Consider the following 19,016-nt stretch of genomic DNA (forward strand, 5'->3'; position numbering starts at 1 on the left):
GGCAAAAATAATAAATTCTCAATAGATAAAAGTAATTGTTAATCATCCTTCTACCTGCCATCAGTGCCTACTCCTTTGGCCAGTTGCCTCCTAACCGGTCCCCCACAGCCTACTTCCCTGAGCTGCGGGCTGTTCCTTGTATTAGTCTTGCCTTTTAAACATGCATTTGTTCTAAATGCCTACTCATTCATCAAAACTCAACTCAAACCTTATTATCCTGATGATGAAAGTATAAGTTGATATAAGTTCTTTGAAGAGGAATTTTACAATAACTATCAAAAATTAAATGGACCAACCCATGGATCCAGGGATTCCACTTCTAGGAATATATCCTGTAGATGTCCTCACAGAGAGGCAAAAAGAGAATCTATTATACAAAGGTAGTCTTTGTAATAGCAAAAGACCATAAAATAGCAAAATCAATGTAAAATAGAGCACATTGATTTACCCCTACAATGAGATACTGTGGGGCTAGTAAAAAAAAGTGAGCAGCTCTATATGCACTGATTTCCAAAATATACTGTTAAATGAAAAAAATATGGAAGTATAAAAAACTGAGTAGAAGATGCATCTATTTGTCTAAAAACAAAGAGAGAAAAGAGTGATATTATTTAAATTAATAGTGGGTACCTCTGACAGGCAGGCAAGGTTCTGGGTGAGGAACGTTTTTTTTCACTGTATACTCTTTTGTATTGTTGGAAAAAATGTCTAACCGTTTGCATAAAGTATTAATTTTTTTAATTAAAAAAAAAACCCACCTCAATTCCAGCATCTCTTCCTTTGGGAAGCTTGGGGCAGCCCTCTCCCTTCCAGGAGGGTTGTCCCCCCTTCGTTCTCCCAAACTCCCCACAGTGTTTATTACTTCCAGCACTTAATCCCATTGTGCTGAAGGCTTCCCTGGTAAACCAAGAGCATCCAGACGGCAGGATTGGTTCTGTATTCATTTTATGTTCCTAGGATGCAATGCCAGTCATACACACACATGTATTTTTTTTTTTTAAAGAGTGAATTGAAAAGGTCTCCTATCACTCGTCTCTCCCACCACTACCCTTCCCCTATTCTGGTTGTTCACAGGAGAGTTTGAGCTCTATAGACTCACTTTTACAATCTGACCCCAGCCTACATTAGGAGACATCGCCAGCAAATCTTCTTGTGGCTCCTGCTACCCCTGACTTTTCACTATTTTTGTGGTTGTTGTTTGCTGATTTGTCTTGTTTTGTTTTTTAAAAATCCACAGTGTCCTCAAACACTTCTTGCCTTTGCACATGCAGGTCCCTCTACTAAGGTCCTTCCCACCTTTCTCTGCCAGCTTGACTCCTCTGAGACCAGCTCATCAAAGTCACTTCTTTGAAGCCTTCCTGTCCCCCTCAACCTTAGATAAACTTAACTTGATGTTTTCTCAGCTCTCTGATCAAACTGGGTTATCACTTATCATTTATGGCAATTATCATTTTTCTTGTTAGTCCACCCGACAAAAACAAGGACTCCTCAAGGACAGAGATTTTTTTACTGTATCTTACTCTTCCCAGAATGTATGCCTGGCACATAACAGGTATTCAATAAATAATGTTGCATGAGTGGATGAATGAACAAGTTAGTAGTAAGTGCTCATAATATTTTGATGGGCTGCACTTCAAGGCCATCCAATATGTATTGGAGGCAATATACCTGTATGCTGTGTTTGTCAGTCACGTCTCAACTTGGCACCTTGAACTGGAAGCTTTTTTGTGCTATTTGCCACTGTAAGGCAGGCGAAGAAACCTAATTACATGTGTCCTCTATAAGCACACAAGCCCTCAAAGTAGGATTGCTAGATTTAGCAAATAAAAGTACACGTTGCCCAGTTAAATATGAATTTCAGACAAACTATTTTTATATAAGTATATCCCAAATACTATTTATACTAAAAACAATCATTGTTTGTCAGAAATTCAAATTTGACTGATGTATTTTATCTGGCAGCCCCTACCTCAAAGACCAAACACCCAAACACTGTCTCCCTACATTCAGATCCAGTAATTCATAGAGAATTTTATGAACTATGCAATTTTATCATCTTTATTAAATAAATAGGCAACCAAAGTCTCCCAACCCTGCTTGCTAAAATTTTTACACATATTTAAATGCTTTGCTTTCCTAAAAAACTCTTTTATTATATTTTAAACAGCAGAGTCAGATTCTAATTTATAGTAAACTGGCCTCTTAAGCCACTTAACAGAATTGGATCTGTGAGGAAGAATCCCAGTGACTCTTTCTGTCTCAGTTCTTTGTATATGTTCTTGCAGTCTCTATTCTTCAGTACGTCTTAGTGAAAGGGAGATTATCCTCAGGTATGGCTGCTGTTTGCCACTAGAAACCCTGCAAAGCTGTTTGGGCTGTAAAATGCCACTTCCCCGTGGAGGAAAGACGGCAGGAACACTACCCAGCTCCGGCACCTGCGCTGGCCTCACTCAGCAGCCATTACATATTTTTACAGACTAGGCTTTCCACAACAAGGCTTTTTTTTTTTTTTTAATTGTGGAACACTTCACGAATTTGTGTCATCCTCCTGCACAGCCCATGCTAATTTCTTTATTGTTCCAATTTTAGTATGCGTGCTGCTGGAGCAAGCACTGACAAGACTTTTTTAAAAGTTAAAAACACCATCTGATCTGCAAAGAGGCATTTTCAGATTTCAGTTTCTTAGCTCTGGTAAATGAACACGTAGGCCAAAAATACAGACAACCAAGTTCAGCTGTACATATTTTTGTTTCAAAGGCACAGTTCGCATTAAATCACATTCCCCTGAACCTACAAAGTAGATGAGAGTTTACAGGACACACCTTTGTGTTACAGGTAATTAATTTTCCCTGTGGTTCTAGAAAGAAAATTATGTCACAAGTGCCATCCCGTCTTTAACATCTGAATTTGAAAATTACAGGCTAAACACAATCCCTACATGTCCAAACTCATGCAAAACAATTGTTTAGTACTCAAAAATCACAGCTTTCAGTTCTGAAAAACTTGAAATGTCGTCAGAAATCACTAAGAATTGGCGATTGGAATTTGAGAGCATCTACATTTGGAAAAAAAAAAAAAAAACGGGGTGGGGGACATGTTAAAAGGCCTTTGGGGTGGGGGTGGAATGTGGCTTGATTTGACCCAGAAGCATGGGCAGAATGGCTCAGTTCGGGAGTGGAAAATCAATTTGCCAGGGCAATGATAAGACTGGAACATTCTTTCCGCGTTTGGAGAGAATCCATCCCGACACTGGCAGTAATGTCTGCAGTCAGAGCGGGGTATAGCAGGAGTGGATGAGCATGCCTGACAGCAGTTTCCAGAACAGACACCTACCACGGAGAAGCCATCAGAGGAGAAACGCAGCGAAAGATCTTTCAGCTTTGGAAATGGACTGAAGAGATTATTTAATGGGTCGAGAGCTTTACTTCGGGGAGACCAATTTATCTTTTCTATTCAGTTGTTTCAAGGAGGGCTTGCAGTGAATATCGCTTGGTAAGGAGATGAATTTCAGAGCCTCCGAGTCCAGGAGAATATACCCTGGATGTTTACGTTGCAAAAATCCGGAGCATTGTTATTTATTTATTCTTTCATAAAAGACAACAATAAACTATTGCTTAACTTGTAAATCATAAAAGCTTCCAACCTGAAACTTCTCTGACGACTAAGAAGGAGGGATAAAAAAACTCCATACATTATTCTACTGTAAAAGCTGATCTATAAAGAGAGGATAAGTTTTCTGATAGTGCTTTGCTTCTTAAATAAATTTATCCTTCTTTCTGGTAATTTTTAGTAAGCTTTAATTTGTCAATCCATCTGTCAAAAATGAATTTTCTTTGCTTCAGAACCCCTTCATTTTTAAACCTGTTGCACAGTCAAGTGTGGCTTTATGAAGTCATTCCTTTTGTCCCGTTCCCGTGTTCAGTAGCTCCTTTTCGGACCCAGAGTAGGTATTTTAGGGCTTGTTTGTTTTGGTTTGGGTTTGGGTTTTTTTCCTTAACTTGGTTTTGAGGAAGTCTATTAATTCCTATACTATCTGCCCAGTTACAGACCAGTGTTTCCCTGGGCATTGTCTTCGGGCTTAATTTTATTTCCTCCAGGAAGATAAAATGGAGACCACCCCTCACCCCTTTCACGTTTTGTACAAGAGCCACACGCCAGGCCGAGCAGCGCGGGGGCCTCGGGCAGGAAACGCGCGGGCGCCTTTAAGAGGAAGCCGCGGTGATTTTCCACCGCCCTGCCGGCCCCGCCTACGCGGCAGGATGCTGGGCGCGGCGGCGCGCGCCTCGGTTGCCAGGATACCGCCGCCTCCGCCCCCGGCTCCCAGGGCTCTTTTGTTTCTAAGATGGCCTCCGAGTCGCGTCTTGGCGCGCCGGGAACAAAGCCGGTTGTACGCCCTTGAGCTTAGCAGAAAGCAAGAGTTGTATGGCTGGCTTTAAGAGCGTTCAGTGTCAATACTTATTTACTGTTATAATCTTAGAAAAACCCTTTCAGTCAGGTTGTCTGGATGGGAGAAAAATCAGGAGAGTGCCTCCAGGTGTGTAAGCCAGGGTCTTAACCTTTCTGTTCCAGGGTTTTTCCATTCGTTGTTCCTTTTGATAAGAATTCTGGTTTTTCCTGCTGAACTAGCTTAGGAAGAAGTCTTGCTATTTAAACTGGGCTACGATGCTTCACTACAGAAACCATATAATTACATGGAGTTCAGTTAGGGCAAGGATGCCCCTCCCCTGGCCGTGTATACTCCCTTTGTGAAAATACCTGTTGGCTTTTCTATTTTTATTTTTCTTGAAATGTTTATACCTAGATCTGATCCTATAGTTCCATTATAATTAATATTAGATTGTAAGTTCCTTTAAAGATAGGAACTTTGTTTTACCCATCTTTGTATCTCGGAAGTGTTTTTGCTGGTAACCTTCAAACAATGTTGCTAAATAATATTAATTAACATCTATTGAGGCTTTTTACTCTGCCAAGCACTGTGCCATAATGTAGGTACCTCCATTTTAGCCCCCATCATATAGATAGAGAAACAAAAGCACTGGGAAGTTAAGTGATTGTCTAAAGCACCACAGCTAGTAAATGTTGGAATCCGGCATCCAAACCCGAGCAGTCTGCGAAGAGCCAGCCCGCGCGCTTGGCGACCCTTGTGCTATTCTGCCTCTGTAAATACTGCAGGGAGTACTTGATGTCTTCTAAGTGCGGCACTTTTCAGGGAGTTCTGTGAAAGCCTCTCTCACTGCAGTATGCCCCTCTTTGTTTTGAACAGATTTTTGTATTACATAGTAGTGGTCAGGGTATTTAGATGCTTACCTCTAAGCTGAGAGATCCAAACCTAGCCAACCTTGGTGGCAGGTGTTGGGTAAATATAATTAAAAACAATCTCCTGCCCACCCAGAAACCCTCTCCACAAAAAGCAGAAGGCGGCCTGGCACGGTGGCTCACGCCTGTAATCCTAGCATTCTAGGAGGCCTAGGCGGGCAGATCGCTCAAGCTCAGGAGTTGGAAACCAGCCTGAGCAAGAGGGACACCCCGTCTCTACTTAAAATAGAAAGAAATTAATTGACCAACTAAAAATATATATGCAAAAAATTAGCCCAGCATGGTGGTGCATGCCTGTAGTCCCAGCTACTCCGGAGGCTAAGGCAGAAGGATCATTTGAGCCCAGGAGATTGAGGTTGCTGTGAGCTAGGCTGACACCACCCCGGCACTCACTCTAGCCTGGGCAACAGAGTGAGACTCTGTCTCAAAAAAAAAAAAAAAAAATAGAAGAAAAGCAGTTTTATTGAATAAATATTAAGCCAAAATGTGATGCGCCTTACAGGAGATCAGCTGAGAGACTGCAAAGTCAGAAATGTCACCCCATTACATACCTAAGCAGATAGGCCCCATTACTGTACATGTTCTCAAAATAAACAATACCTAGTCCCCATGTGAAAGGACTTGCTTGACAACATCATTTGTTACTCATAGTTTATCTGAAATATACCTGGTAATTAGTAGCTGGTAAGCTGTGCTAGCTAATTAGCTTCATCGGGAAGGAAAAATAAACATTTTCATAACAGGAGTTAGGTTTGCATCTTGGAGTAAAGCACCTACAGGGGTTAGACTCCTGGTCTCCCAAAGAAACTGGGAAATAGGGACGCTATGTACTGTGGTGATTGCATTTCAAAGAGGCAGCTCCCAGATCATTGAGAAAGACATTCCTGGGTTGTAAAGCTGGCAAGAGGTTTATTTAGCTTTTAAAAAGATTTACATACTTCTGAAAAGGGTAGAGAAAGACTTTACCACTAGGAGTTTTCTCAAATAAATGCTGAAAGAAAGGAAGAGGAGTCTTTTTCCCTTTCTGTATGAGGGACACTTATTTATATTTTAGATCTGTGTCAGGATTCAGAGACCAGCTCTTTCAACCAGAGTGTACTTGCACTCCAGTTTTCACCTCACTGGTTCACTGTTTCCACAGACATCATAATGAGTCAGGTAGTCAGAAGCCAGGAGAAGTGTATTACCAAATGTTGAGGGTTAAATTCTCTATTTTTATTCAAATTCTTACTTCCTGGTTTCTTTGAAATTAAATCTAATTTCTAGCAGATGCTGAAGTGTATTTGCATGCTGCGCCAGACCATGAGAATGTGTCTAAGAAATGCCAAATAGGCAACTGGCTTTGATATTCTTTTGAGTTCAGTCTTCACTTCTCAGTTCCCCTTTTCACTGTGCCTTGGAGATGCCTAACAGGGAGGACCTCTTCTCTCCACTGACCTCCTGAGCTTCAGACACCTTTGCTTCTAGCATCCTACCTTAGCTTCTTTTCCAAAAGACTCAGGCTGCTTGTGGCTCCGTTTCTTAGCATGTGCTGATACCTCACCCTGGGCCACCTTCCCCCACGTTTTGCTTGCTTGGTTCAACTAGTAAGACAGCTCAGCTAGCCTTTCCTTCTGGAATTTTTCCCTGACACACCTCCCTGCTCACCCACCTGCATCTGATTTGGTCTCCCCTGGGCTCCCAGACCACTTGGCAATTTCCCCTATTATGGCACACAAATAGTTACATGTGTGTGGTCATGTTTAATTTTCTAGTCCATAAACTTCTTATTTCATATTGAAAGAACTTATTTTTTTACTATGTATTCCCAGCACATCACAGCAGGGTACATACACAAGTAGATCTGAGATCTCAAACTATTTGACATACATGCCTAGTCCAGCCCACCAAACTTTTTTGTTTGGCTGTTTTTACAATTTCTTTTTTAAAATTTAAGGCCACATTTTAAAATCTAGATTTACATACAAATCAGGGACTTCAGCTTGTCTTAAAGAATAAGATATGGCCACCTGGGTCTGTTTCCACATGACAGTGGATGTCTGGCACAGAGATATGGCTGCCATTTGAGATGGGACATGAGCTGTCCACTTTTCTATAGCCCCTGCCATTCCCTATTGCTTCCCTATTGAGGCTAAGTGCGAAGTATCACTTATATTGAGTCTGCCCTGATGTTTTACTTGAAGTAAAATATTTCTCAGTACCAAGAAAGAGAAAGCAAGATTAAAGCATCATCCAAGAATAATGGGAAGGAGCCCATTTTTTAGTAGAAATGAAGACTTGCCTTGTGTTTGTTAGGCACATAAAATATGTCTCTCTCCATTTTTCTTAAATCTACCTGCTTTGCTTAGTAAAGTTATATTCCTGGCCTCTAAAGATATTTGAGTTTTTGATCCTTAGGATACTCAAAAACTAAAGGGCCGAGCACAGTGGCTCATACCTGTAATTCTAGCACTCTGGGAGGATTGCTTTAGCTCAGGAGTTTGGAGACCAGCCTGAGCAAGAGTGAAACCCTATCCTAACAAAAAATAGACTCTGTCTCAAAAAAAAAAAAAAAAAAGGAAAAAAAAAACTATTGGGGGAGGGGGACAGAAGAGACGGGAGAAGAAAGGAAGGAAAAATATTCAGCAAATGGTTAAGATTCCAGAACAGAATTTCCAAATTACCCATTTACTCAGCCAATTAAACAGATTTCCCAAATTACCACCTTTAGCTAATCCTTTAATTTCACCCTGAACATCTTTTCTGACATTTGCTTCATTTTGCTTGGGTGTGGGAACTGTAGGGGCAAAAAGGTGTAATACTTTTCTTCACCTATAATAAGGGTCATGGCCTATGCTCCTATGACAAAAGACAGGTTAACAAGACAAAAGCATAACAAACTTATTTAATCAAAGTTTCACATGACAGAGCAGACTTCAGAAATGAAGACAAAAACACCCAGGGCAAGCTATCCATTTTTATGCTTAGGTTTGATGAAGAATGGACAGCCATGTAAAAACGGACAAAAAGGGTGTCTAATGGTAATAGACTGAGGTGGGGAAACGCAGCAAGGCCTGTCTGTTCAGATTCTTCTTGGCCTCTATGTGCAGCATTCTTTCCTCCTGGGTAGAGGGCAGGACCCCTTCTGGAATGAGGGTCTTATGATCTACTATCAGACAATGTAGGTCAGAGAATTTCTTTATGGCCAGCTCCTACACAGAAAGGCAGGAGAAAGCTAGAGTAATATTTCTAGCTTTTATGACCCGCCTTGGGGAAGAGGAATTCTAATTTTTATGGCCTGACTTGGGGGAGAAAGGAGAGCAGAAGACAGGAGGGTAGGAGAAGGTCAGAGACAGACCTTGTTCGGGGCCCTTCCACTGTCCTTCAGCTCAAAGTACGCAGCATGCCAAAGCGCCAAACTTTCAAGTATTGTTTTCAGAGCCCCAACAACACAATGCTCAGCTTCTCATAGCCACTATCTTAGCAAAAACCTGTGAGATAAGTTTTTATATATATGCCTTCTGTCCAAAGGCATAGAATACACACAAAAAAAGTTCAGTTCGTGTGGGCAGTTTTTCAGATCATTATCCACGGCACCTTTTGATAGATGTTTGCTGAGTAGAATGAAGGACCGTTTTGCAAAACTTAGGAACAACAGAAAATTGTTAGTTGGGTTGAAATCAATGCTTACATATCAAAGAGAGTATCTAAATACTGTCTTTCTAAACATAAGTGAAAAAAGTAGTGATGTACATGCAAAATAGTTGGATATTGATGTTCTGTCTCACATAAAATTAACCAAGTAACTAAACCATGTTTCAGAAGTTAGAAACATTGTTTTAAATTCCAGAGATTTATTTAATAAAGCTTTTGTTTTCAAGGAAATATTTTTTAATTATTTTCTCCTAAATTCTTACAGCTTAGATTTAGATTATTTGAGCAAGAATCCTATCTGGTTTCAGAGAATATAGAATCTTTCTAAATACCTTGAGTGTTCTCTGTTTGTTAGTGGCATTATTGACTATGTAATCTTAAGGTAGATTCAAGGCAAAGTGTTCCTCTTTGCTTCAAACATGCTGGGACATCATGAAATAAAACTCAAGTCATGGGGCTTGGTGGCTCAAACTTGTAATCCTAGCACTCTGGGAGGCAGGAAGATGGCTTGAGGTCAAGAGTTCACGACCAGCCTGAGTAACAGCAAGACCCCATCTCTACAAAAAATAGAACAATTAGCCAGGCATGGTGGTGGGCACCTGTAGTCGCAGCTAATCAGGAGGCTGAGGCAGGAGAATCACTAGAGCCTAGGAGTTTGATGTCACAGTGAGCTGTGATGACACCACTGTATTCTAGCAGGGGTGACAGAGCAAGACTTTTGTCTCAAAAACAAATAAACAAAAAACCCAAGTCATCTGTTCCCTTCTCTTTTTTTTTTTTTTTTTTTTTTGAGACAGAGTCTCACTTTGTTGCCCAGGCTAGAATGAGTACCATGGCATCAGCCCAGCTCACAGCAACCTCAAACTCCTGGGCTCAAGCAATCCTCCTGCCTCAGCCTCCTGAGTAGCTGGGACTACAGGCATGCGCCACCCCATGCCCGGCTAATTTTTTCTATATATATCTTAGTTGTCCAATTAATTTCTTTTTATTTATAGTAGAGACGGGTCTCGCTCTTGCTCAGGCTGTTTTCGAACTCCTGACCTCGAGCGATCCGCCCGCCTCGGCTTCCCAGAGTACTAGGATTACAGGCGTGAGCCACTGCGCCTGGCCTGTCCTATTCTCCTTGCCTGGGATTTTAATGTCATTAAATTATTGTTTTATTTGGCCATCTTAGTCCTTACTAAGTTTGTAAAACTTAGGGCAGTGGTTGAGGGTAGGGCCAGTTAGGGAAAGCCTCCTGCTGTTAAGAACCACCAGTTTTCCTTTTAGGTCCACATGAAAACAACTGAGGTGTAAACAGCAAGGATTCTGAAGGGGAAGGATGCTTGAGAGACTTTTACATTTAGTAAACTGGGGGCGGAAGAGTTCTATGCACTTAGAAAAAGAACAATCACTTATGCAAATTGCCTTTACTTTGCACTTGAGAAAAGCACAATGAACCCATCACCCACCAGAGAGGACTTAAAGCAAAGTTAGAGTCCCGAGAGCCTTGTTTTGATGAATAGACTCAGTAGGAACAAGAGGAAGGTGGCTGCACTGATGAGAAAATGGAAATAGGGTCTCTTTTTCAGAGCTTGGAAACTGCCCAGAAATTCTAACTCTAGTCTCTGTTGGAAGACCCAAACCAAAATGCACATGGTAGGTTGTGTTCATTCTGCTTGTCTCAGGTCTCAATCCTCCAGATACTTCAACTGCCACGCCTATGTTGTTGGCACAAAGATCACGACATCTTTAGTAGCTAAGGAGACTCTTTGACAAATGGATTTCTCATATATGATGTGAAAGGGGCTCATTCAGAGAACTAAACATTTACTTGTGGTTAGACGTGAGAAATTGAAGCTTTAAGTATTGTCATTTCTGTAAGCTTGCTGCAATAATTGTGTCCCGTCTGCAAAAACAAAGAAATACTTAATCTTTGCAGGTTTTCATTAGCTTCAGAAAGGGGAATGCAAATATTTTGATGCTTGACTTGATTTTAAAGGTACTGGAAATCAAAGAAAGATATTCCATTTGCTAAATTATAACGTAGATTTGAAAGACAGGGAATTTTTTTGTTGTTGTTATTTTGAGTTTTTCTAATTCAGAATCTGAATGAATTTCCATTCTTGGGATAGAGTAGCTCCATATATCACATGAAACCAGCCAAAACCAAACCAGTCTCCTGTTACTGGAGAAATTTAAAGGTTCACAAACTAATTGATATCAATTAAAATAAAAGCATCTACTACCATTTTATTAAACACCCCATTTAATCTCTATGTCCTGTGTCCGTTCTCTCTGTCCTACCTTTCTCACTCTCCCTTCAGATCTGTTAATTTGATGAAAAAAGTACTCTGTTGCATGCTAACCTTTCAGATTTGAATTAGAACCTAGGTACTGAATCCACCTAGGGATTTTTTTTTCCTTTCCTTTTTACATTTATTTCTTTTTTCCCACATCTTCCTTTTTGAATATTTTCCTTTAAACACCTAAAAGTGTAGGAGAGTAGAAAGAAGAGACCAAAGGAACAAGACTTCAAAATGTGTTGTACCTGACAGACACACTTGCAGAAAGGTAGTAAAATGTCTGCATGGTTCAGGCTCTCGAGCTTTTGGGCTGAGACATGCTTAAGCAAAAGATCCCACAGACTAGGAATAACAACCAGTCCAGTTTCCCAAGGAGTATAAAACTAGCTAAAGACAAGGAAGGGTGCCATATAGGAAAATTTGAGGTGGGGCATGATTATTAATACACTGCTTTAGAAATAGGGGTGTGGAAGATTCATATACAGACTTTAGCACATACATATCTTAAATGGGAAAATCATGGGTCACAATTTTCACATATACAAATTGTGGATAATATATAGCTAACATCCAGCATTGACTACCATCAGACACAGGTTTAGACAGACTAGCAGTTTAAACTAAATTTGCTTCATTTCATGGAATTATGACACAAGCTGTAAATAAAAGGAGCCCTGGTTTTAGGGCTCTTTTTCTGTTTGGAGACAGTACATTTAAATCCTTCGTCCCCGCAGAGCAACTCAAAGACAGTAACCTTGGCTACCGTTGCTACAGAAGAAACACACTCTCCAGATTTCCAGTCCTATAGTCAGTTTTAGAAAATCGGTTATGTTGAAAGGGAAGAAACAATTTTACTTTGCCTCGGTTATTGACACCAAGAAGCACTCCTCAGCCTGTTCGGAGGGGAAACAATGAGTCATTCATGCAGTCGGCCCAGGTGGTGCACGCATTCCAGGCAGAGGCCGCCGCGTTAACCCGCGAAGGCCTCGCCTGGCGCGGAGCCCGCAGCGCGCCTGCCCGCCCGGGGCCCCTGCAGCCTGCGGGGGAAGCGCGGCCCAGAGCAGGCCCGAGCTGCAAGGGAACACGCAGCCCTGTAACCAAGGCTGCACCTCTGCAGTGCCAGTCCCACGGGGCCTCCGAGCTGTTTGTCACCATGCGATTGGCTCAGGAGAGGGGTGGAGAAATGAAAACACTCTGCCCAGGATATATTTAGTTGAAGTGCAGCTGGGAAAGCGATTAAACAAGGGAGCTTTTGTCCTTATGTTGAAGTGTTTTTCTTAACTCTTCAAGGGTAAAAAAATATAAGCCACATACTGATCCCCTCCATCCCTCCCCCCCCCCCCAGTATTTTTTCCCTTGTTTGGGGAATGTTCTTACTCTGAAGGTTTAGAATTTTCTGGGGGTGGATGTATAAGAGGAAACTGAGCGACTTGGATGCAGAATTGACACAAAATTTAAAGCACAAGCCTTTCCTGGGGGACACAAGTAATTTCCTAACACACTACTGAGTTTGCAGTCTTGCAATTAATTTTCTGTTGGTTCAAACTGGAAGTTGGGTATTTTCAAACGTCTTTACTGGAACTCATTTATGGAGTTAAAAACATAATGAAGTTTTATAAGCTGACAGAACCCTGTTTCACTTGAGTTGATTCACATTTTCCAGTAATGAAAGGTTTACTTCTGCGCTGATGAGCACAGCTTCCCTGCGACAGATTACTGATGAGCCATGTAATGGCGCCTGTTCACAGCCTCCTCAAGGAGTGACAGAGAACGGCCACCTTGCTACAAGGCTTTTACAGGCAGTATGTAAATGCTGTATGTCAGGGGCACATCATCTGTTATTACAAAGTAGTGCAGGAAATATTTTACATGAGAATCCCATTTGCAGTCATGAAGCAAGGGCAGAAACTTCTGGACAAGGAGCCCAGGGTTTTGGTGATACTGGGAAACCATGCTATATTAGTCAAGGTTCTGCAGAGAAACAGGACCCATAGGATGTATGTCTATATACATATATAGACAGAGAGAGATTTATTTTAAGGAATTGACTCATGCTTATGGCGGCTAACAAGTCCCAAATCTGCAGAGTGGGCTGGCAGGCTGGAGACTCAGGAAAGAGCCAGTTGAAGACCCAGGGAAGAAGAGTCAGTGTTTTGGTTCAACACCAACCACAGACAAAGGAAGTCTGCTGGCAGAGTTACCAGAATTCCCTTTTGCCAGGTGGTGGGGAGGGAGGGGGAGTCTTTTGTTATATGCGGGCCTTGAACTGATTGGATGAGGCCCACCACGTTATGGAGAGCAATTGACTTTATTCAAAGTTCACCAGTTTAAATGTTACTCTCATCCAAAAACACCCTCACAGACACATCCAGGAGAATCTTTGACCGAATATCTGGGCACTGTGGCCTAACCAAGTTGATACATAAAATTAACCAACCCACAGGCTAACAAACCCATTTTGAAAAATTCACTTGTATACCACTGCCAGGATAGTGATATAAAAAAGGAAAAAAAAAATTCACTTGTTAAGGCAACGAGATTGCTTACCCAGCTGAAAATGCTGTGAGGGTATAAAAATGGGTAATATGTGATCCTTGCCTTCAAGGATCTTTCTCTCTCTTTATCTGTTTCTCTCTCCTTCCTTCCCTCCCTCCCGTGTGTAATAACACTGGGCGTTGTCAAGCCTTTCCAATTTTAGCCTTTCTAGTGGACATGGAGTTGGTTCTCACTGTGGTGCTATTTTGCATTTTCCTGATGACACTACACTTACTTTTTTTTTTTTTTTTTTTGACAGAGTCTCACTCTGTTGCCCAGGCTAGAGTGTTGTGGCGTCAGCCTAGCTCACAGCAACCTCAAACTCCTGGACTCAAGTGGTCCTCCTGCCTCAGCCTCCCGAGTAGCTGGGACAACAGGCATGGGCCACCATGCCTGGCTAATTTTTTCTATATATTTTTGGTTGTCCAGCTAATTTCTTTCTATTTGCTCACTCTTGCTCAGGCTGGTCTCAAACTCCTGAGCTCAAGCAATCCTCCCGCCTCGGCCTCCCAGAGTGCTAGGATTACAGGCGTGAGCCACCGCGCCCAGCCTCCACTTACTTTTGATCAGCAGTATTATTACTGAGCTTAGAAACCAGTCTTATTTACCATGTTATTTCATAGTCAACATCTCATAAAACCAACTCATCCTTACCTCTGATATGAGTTTACGCTTACACTTCCAATTTGTTTTCAAATAATTGTTACTAAAATGAGTCTGTGTGGCTAATCATTATCCCCATCATGATTTATCAAGTTAGTTTGCAAGCTTCTGGGAGAAAGAAAACTATCCACAGATGTAGCATTCTTGATTCGAACCACTCCATCACCTATTGGTAATTAGCATTGATATTATTACCATTTATTAAGAAATGCTATTTTCCAGGCATTTTACATATATGAGCTCACTTACCACAGTAACACCATGAGGTACATGTTATTATCCTCATCTTATTCCCAAGGAATAGGAGGTTTAGAGAGTTCAGGAAACTTGGCTGTGACCACACAACTGAATTTGAATCCAGTATCATTTTATTTGATCAAAAACAGGTTTTTTCTCCCTTCTTTCTAATTTTATACCAACAACATAAGAAAATACTTTTGCCTGAAGTAAACAGTGGAAACTATTCTAGACTGGGAGCTGGGAGGGTGGGCTTTACTCCCAGCTCTCTCACTAATCCATACATAGTCCCCTCTCAGGCAAGTTCCTCTCTGGCCTACCTTACTCATCATTAAAAACAAAAGGTTGGGGTTGGGCTCAGTGGCTCACGCCTGTAACCTCAGCACTCTGGGAGGCTGAGGTGGGAGGATCACTTGAGGCCAGGAGTTCAGGATCAGCCTGGGCAACATAGCAAGACCTCGCCTGTACAAAAAATAGGCGTGGTGGCATGTACCTGTAGTCCTAGCTATTTGGGAGGCTGAGCCAGGAGGATTATTTGAGCCTAGGAATTTGAGGCTGCGGTGAACTATGATCACACCTCTGTAATTCAACCAGGTGACAAAATGAGACCCTATCTCTAATAAAATAAAAGATTGGATTAAGGCCTTATCCAACTCAAAGATTGTTATGTGCCAGCCACTGTTCCAAGCATTTTACAAGTATTAACTTGTTTATGTCCCATTAAAAAAACTATGATAGAGGTACTAATATTATGCCCATTTTACAGATGAATAAACTGAGGCACAGAGATTAACTTTCCCAAAGTCAAAACACTAGTAAATGGTATAGCTATGATTTAAACCTAAGCCGTCTGCCTCCAGAATCCATAATGTTACTAAACCAGGCAACATTTATTACGGCTTAATATTAACAACAACCTTATAACATTATTAGTAGCGTGATTTCCCCTCCACCCCCACATCCCACCTACTTTCTGGGTGAAGAAAGTGAGGCTTAGAAAATATATCTTGTTCCAACTCCTATATCTCATTAAGGGTAGAGCGAGGAAAGAAAGCCCAGCTAGCCTGTCATCAAACTGCGGGGGTCACCCGTTCTTAGGAGTCAGAGCCCTAGGGATTGTGAGCGATCACAGCTCAGCTATCCACCCAGGAAACACCTGGAAACATTTACACTGATAGATGTGGCCACACCTTCCCCACCAAACTTCAACCTGGATGCCTTTTCCCCTCTTTCCTTTCTTCTCCTCTTAACAAAAAAACAGTTGTCTGAAAATCAGAAATTAGAGCTGCAAATGTCCACACATGCCCAAGAGAACCCGTCCTGGGGCCCTGGCATTGGTGGCATTGGTGGTGAGGAGCTCCTAGAACAGAGACTGCTCAGCAGACAGGTGGGATCTCCCTGCCCTCCCTACCCAAGGAGTTCCAACCCTCTAGGCCCAATGTTGAGTTAATTCCCTGAGACTCAAATGCCGCTCAGAAAGGGGGGCTTGGGAAACCCAAATATTACAGTTGTGATGCTATCGCATTGAGAGTCTGGTTTTGTTTCTACTTCTAGGTAAGTATTTTTTTTAGTAGAAAATATATACATGGCCGGGTGTGCTGTCTCACGCCTGTAATCCTAGCACTCTGGGAGTCCGAGGTGGGCGGATTGCTCGACGTCAGGAGTTTGAAACCAGCCTGAGCAAGAGCGAGACCCCATCTCTACTATAAATAGAAAGAAATTAATTGGCCAACTAATATATATAGAAAAAATTAGCCAGGCATGGTGGTGCATGCCTGTAGTCCCAGCAACTTGGGAGGCTGAGGCAGAAGGATTGCTTGAACCCAGGAGTTTGAGGTTGCTGTGAGCTAGGCTGATGCCACGGCACTCACTCTAGCCTGGGCAACAAAGTGGGACTCTGTCTCTAAAAAAAAAAAAAAAAGAAGAAAATGTAAACATTATAAAAAGTCAACAGAAAAAGCATATGAACACAAAAATCTAGTGAATATGATCCTTCATCTCACCCCTGCCTGTCCCCATCCCCTAAGATGATCTCTTTTTTGTGTGTCCAGCCAAATATATTCTTGCATATATAACCATAGAGTTATGTATTTTTCAATCACACAGATGGGCACGTACTATACACATTGCTCTGATCTGCCTTTTGATTTCTAATTAACAACATGGCTTGGAAACTATTCCTTGTCAATACCTAAAGTACATTCTCATCTTCTACAAAGGGGCTGCACAGCTTTCTGTTACAGAGATGTGCCATCATTTATGTAACCAGTCCCCTAGCAGGACCGTTTAGGCTGTTTCTAATCTGAAGCTCCGACAAGCCATGCGTCAGGAATCTGCTTGAGTCTTTGCTGCAGTGCCCTGTAGGCCCCTCTGAGATCTCTCCTGTCTGGCGAGTAGGGGGAAGGGAGGGGAGTTTGCAGCATGCCCTCCCCCAGCCAGCAAGACGTCTGTTACTGCTACGGTTTCCTCTACGGGGCTGGAGTCCAGAAGAGAATTCCCATGGCTAAGGAGGATCTAGCTCAGAAACAGCATCCAGAAGGCTGTCAACTGATCAGCCAGCAGCAGCAGCAGCAATGGAAACGCCACGAGCTGTTCTAGCATCCCTGGCCACATATGCCACTGGCATCTTTTCCAGCGGCACTTTCAGTCCCAGGGACCGACAGGTTCTGCGATTCGAGCAGCTGGAGACGCCACTTTATGTTCCAGGGCGATGTGGACCAACAGATGGAGAACGACCTGATGTGGGGTTGTCTGAACGTTACCTGCCGATAGCTGCTTCGCTTGTGAAGCCACCTGGGCAGCCGAAGTCGGCTCAGCTCTCATGTTCTCTTCACTGAGATCAAAGCTTCTGGGGAGCCTAGTTCTTCCCCCCCAGAAAGGCCACGACAGCTGACTGCCTGCTGCTGCCTGGCTTTGTCTGAAGACGCATCGCTTGAGCGCCAGCCCTGAGTGACCCTGGGTGATTGTCCTTCCAAAGGAGGACACTATGGAACCCCCCTGCAAATGTTCTCTAACAGGATGGAGGGGAAACCTTTTTTATATTGAAGCCACTGTCCCAGCCCTCCCTACAACAACAATTAGTTGAAAGTCCCACCCATCCCCAAAATTTAACTGTGAATATTTCCCAACATACAGAAAAATTGAAAAGAATTATGCCATGAACACCCATCCATCCACCACCTAGATTCTACAATTAACATTTCGATAGATTTGCTTTCTTTGTAACATAACCTTCTATCTATCCAAGTCACTGATTCTTGAGGCTTTTAAAAAGCCTGGCTTAAATACTCAATTAATTTGCTTTTATTAAATAAAAATTCAGAACAGGGCCCGTCCTGGTGGTTGATGCCTGTAATACTAGTACTCTGGGAGGCCAAAGCAGGAGAATCGCTTGTGGTCAGGAGTTCGAGACAGACCTTAGCAAGAGCGAGACCCCTGTCTCTACTAAAAAACAGAAAAACTAGCCAGGTGTGATGGCATACACCTGTAGTTACAGCTGCTCCAGAGGCTGAGGCAGGAGGATCACTTGAGGGAGGCCAGGAGTTTCAGGTTGCAGGGAGCTATGCTGACACTACTGCACTTTATCCAGGGCAACAGAGTGAGACCCTGTCTCAAAAAAAAACAAAACAAAACTTCAGAACAGGAAACTTAACACCTTGTTTAATAAACACAGAATGAATAATTTCATTCCATTCCAAAATTAGGCTAGGGAAGAAAGGAGTTTAGAAGTAAAAAGAAAGGGATAAAACAGTTGTCAGGAGGATAAGAGAGATGAGGAGAGGCAGAGGGGGCCCACAAAAGGAAGGAAGGGTGTGGACACAAAGGAAAAGAGCTCACAAATGACTATGGGTCAGGTCACTGACACAACCATTCATTGAGAGCCCGGATGTAGGTTTCGTACCCAGGCAGCAGACACTGCTGTGGCCCAGACCAGCTCCCAGCACTGAGCACTGCGGATCTCCCCTGCAGGGCAAGAGTAGTTGAGGCAGGCTGCGAGGAGATTAGCTACTTCTCCCCACAGAGCCAGGTCCCTAAGATAGGGGTCGCCACAGAGGATAAGGAAATTGATAGGCAACAGAGAGAAATAAAAGAATACACAGAGACTAAGGTATAGGTATAAGGTGTGTGTGTGTATATATATATATATATATATATCTCAGATAAAACACAGAGAGAGGTTCCTAGGGGACTGGCATATCTCCATAACCGCCAGCAAAATGGTTAGATTCATACAGGTTTTTATAATCACAGACATCAATTACCAGTCATCAGGGTAACGTATTTGCATATCAGGGAATACAGTTGCTAGGAGATACAGGTAGTGGGTTAGGGTCAAAAGTCCTCTCA

At 42.4% G+C, this 19,016-nt stretch overlaps 1 non-coding gene across 1 annotated transcript; it reads right to left on the reverse strand.

Moving 5' to 3' along the window:
* Positions 1 to 2,511: 2,511 nt before the first annotated feature.
* Positions 2,512 to 2,613, reverse strand: LOC142872048 (U6 spliceosomal RNA). The gene has a single exon (XR_012920293.1). It is a non-coding gene; the product is annotated as a U6 spliceosomal RNA (small nuclear RNA).
* Between the last annotated feature and the right edge of the window lie 16,403 nt (positions 2,614 to 19,016).

The sequence above is a fragment of the Microcebus murinus genome, chromosome 7, assembly GCF_040939455.1.
Source record: "Microcebus murinus isolate Inina chromosome 7, M.murinus_Inina_mat1.0, whole genome shotgun sequence".
Classification (NCBI taxonomy): domain Eukaryota; kingdom Metazoa; phylum Chordata; class Mammalia; order Primates; family Cheirogaleidae; genus Microcebus; species Microcebus murinus.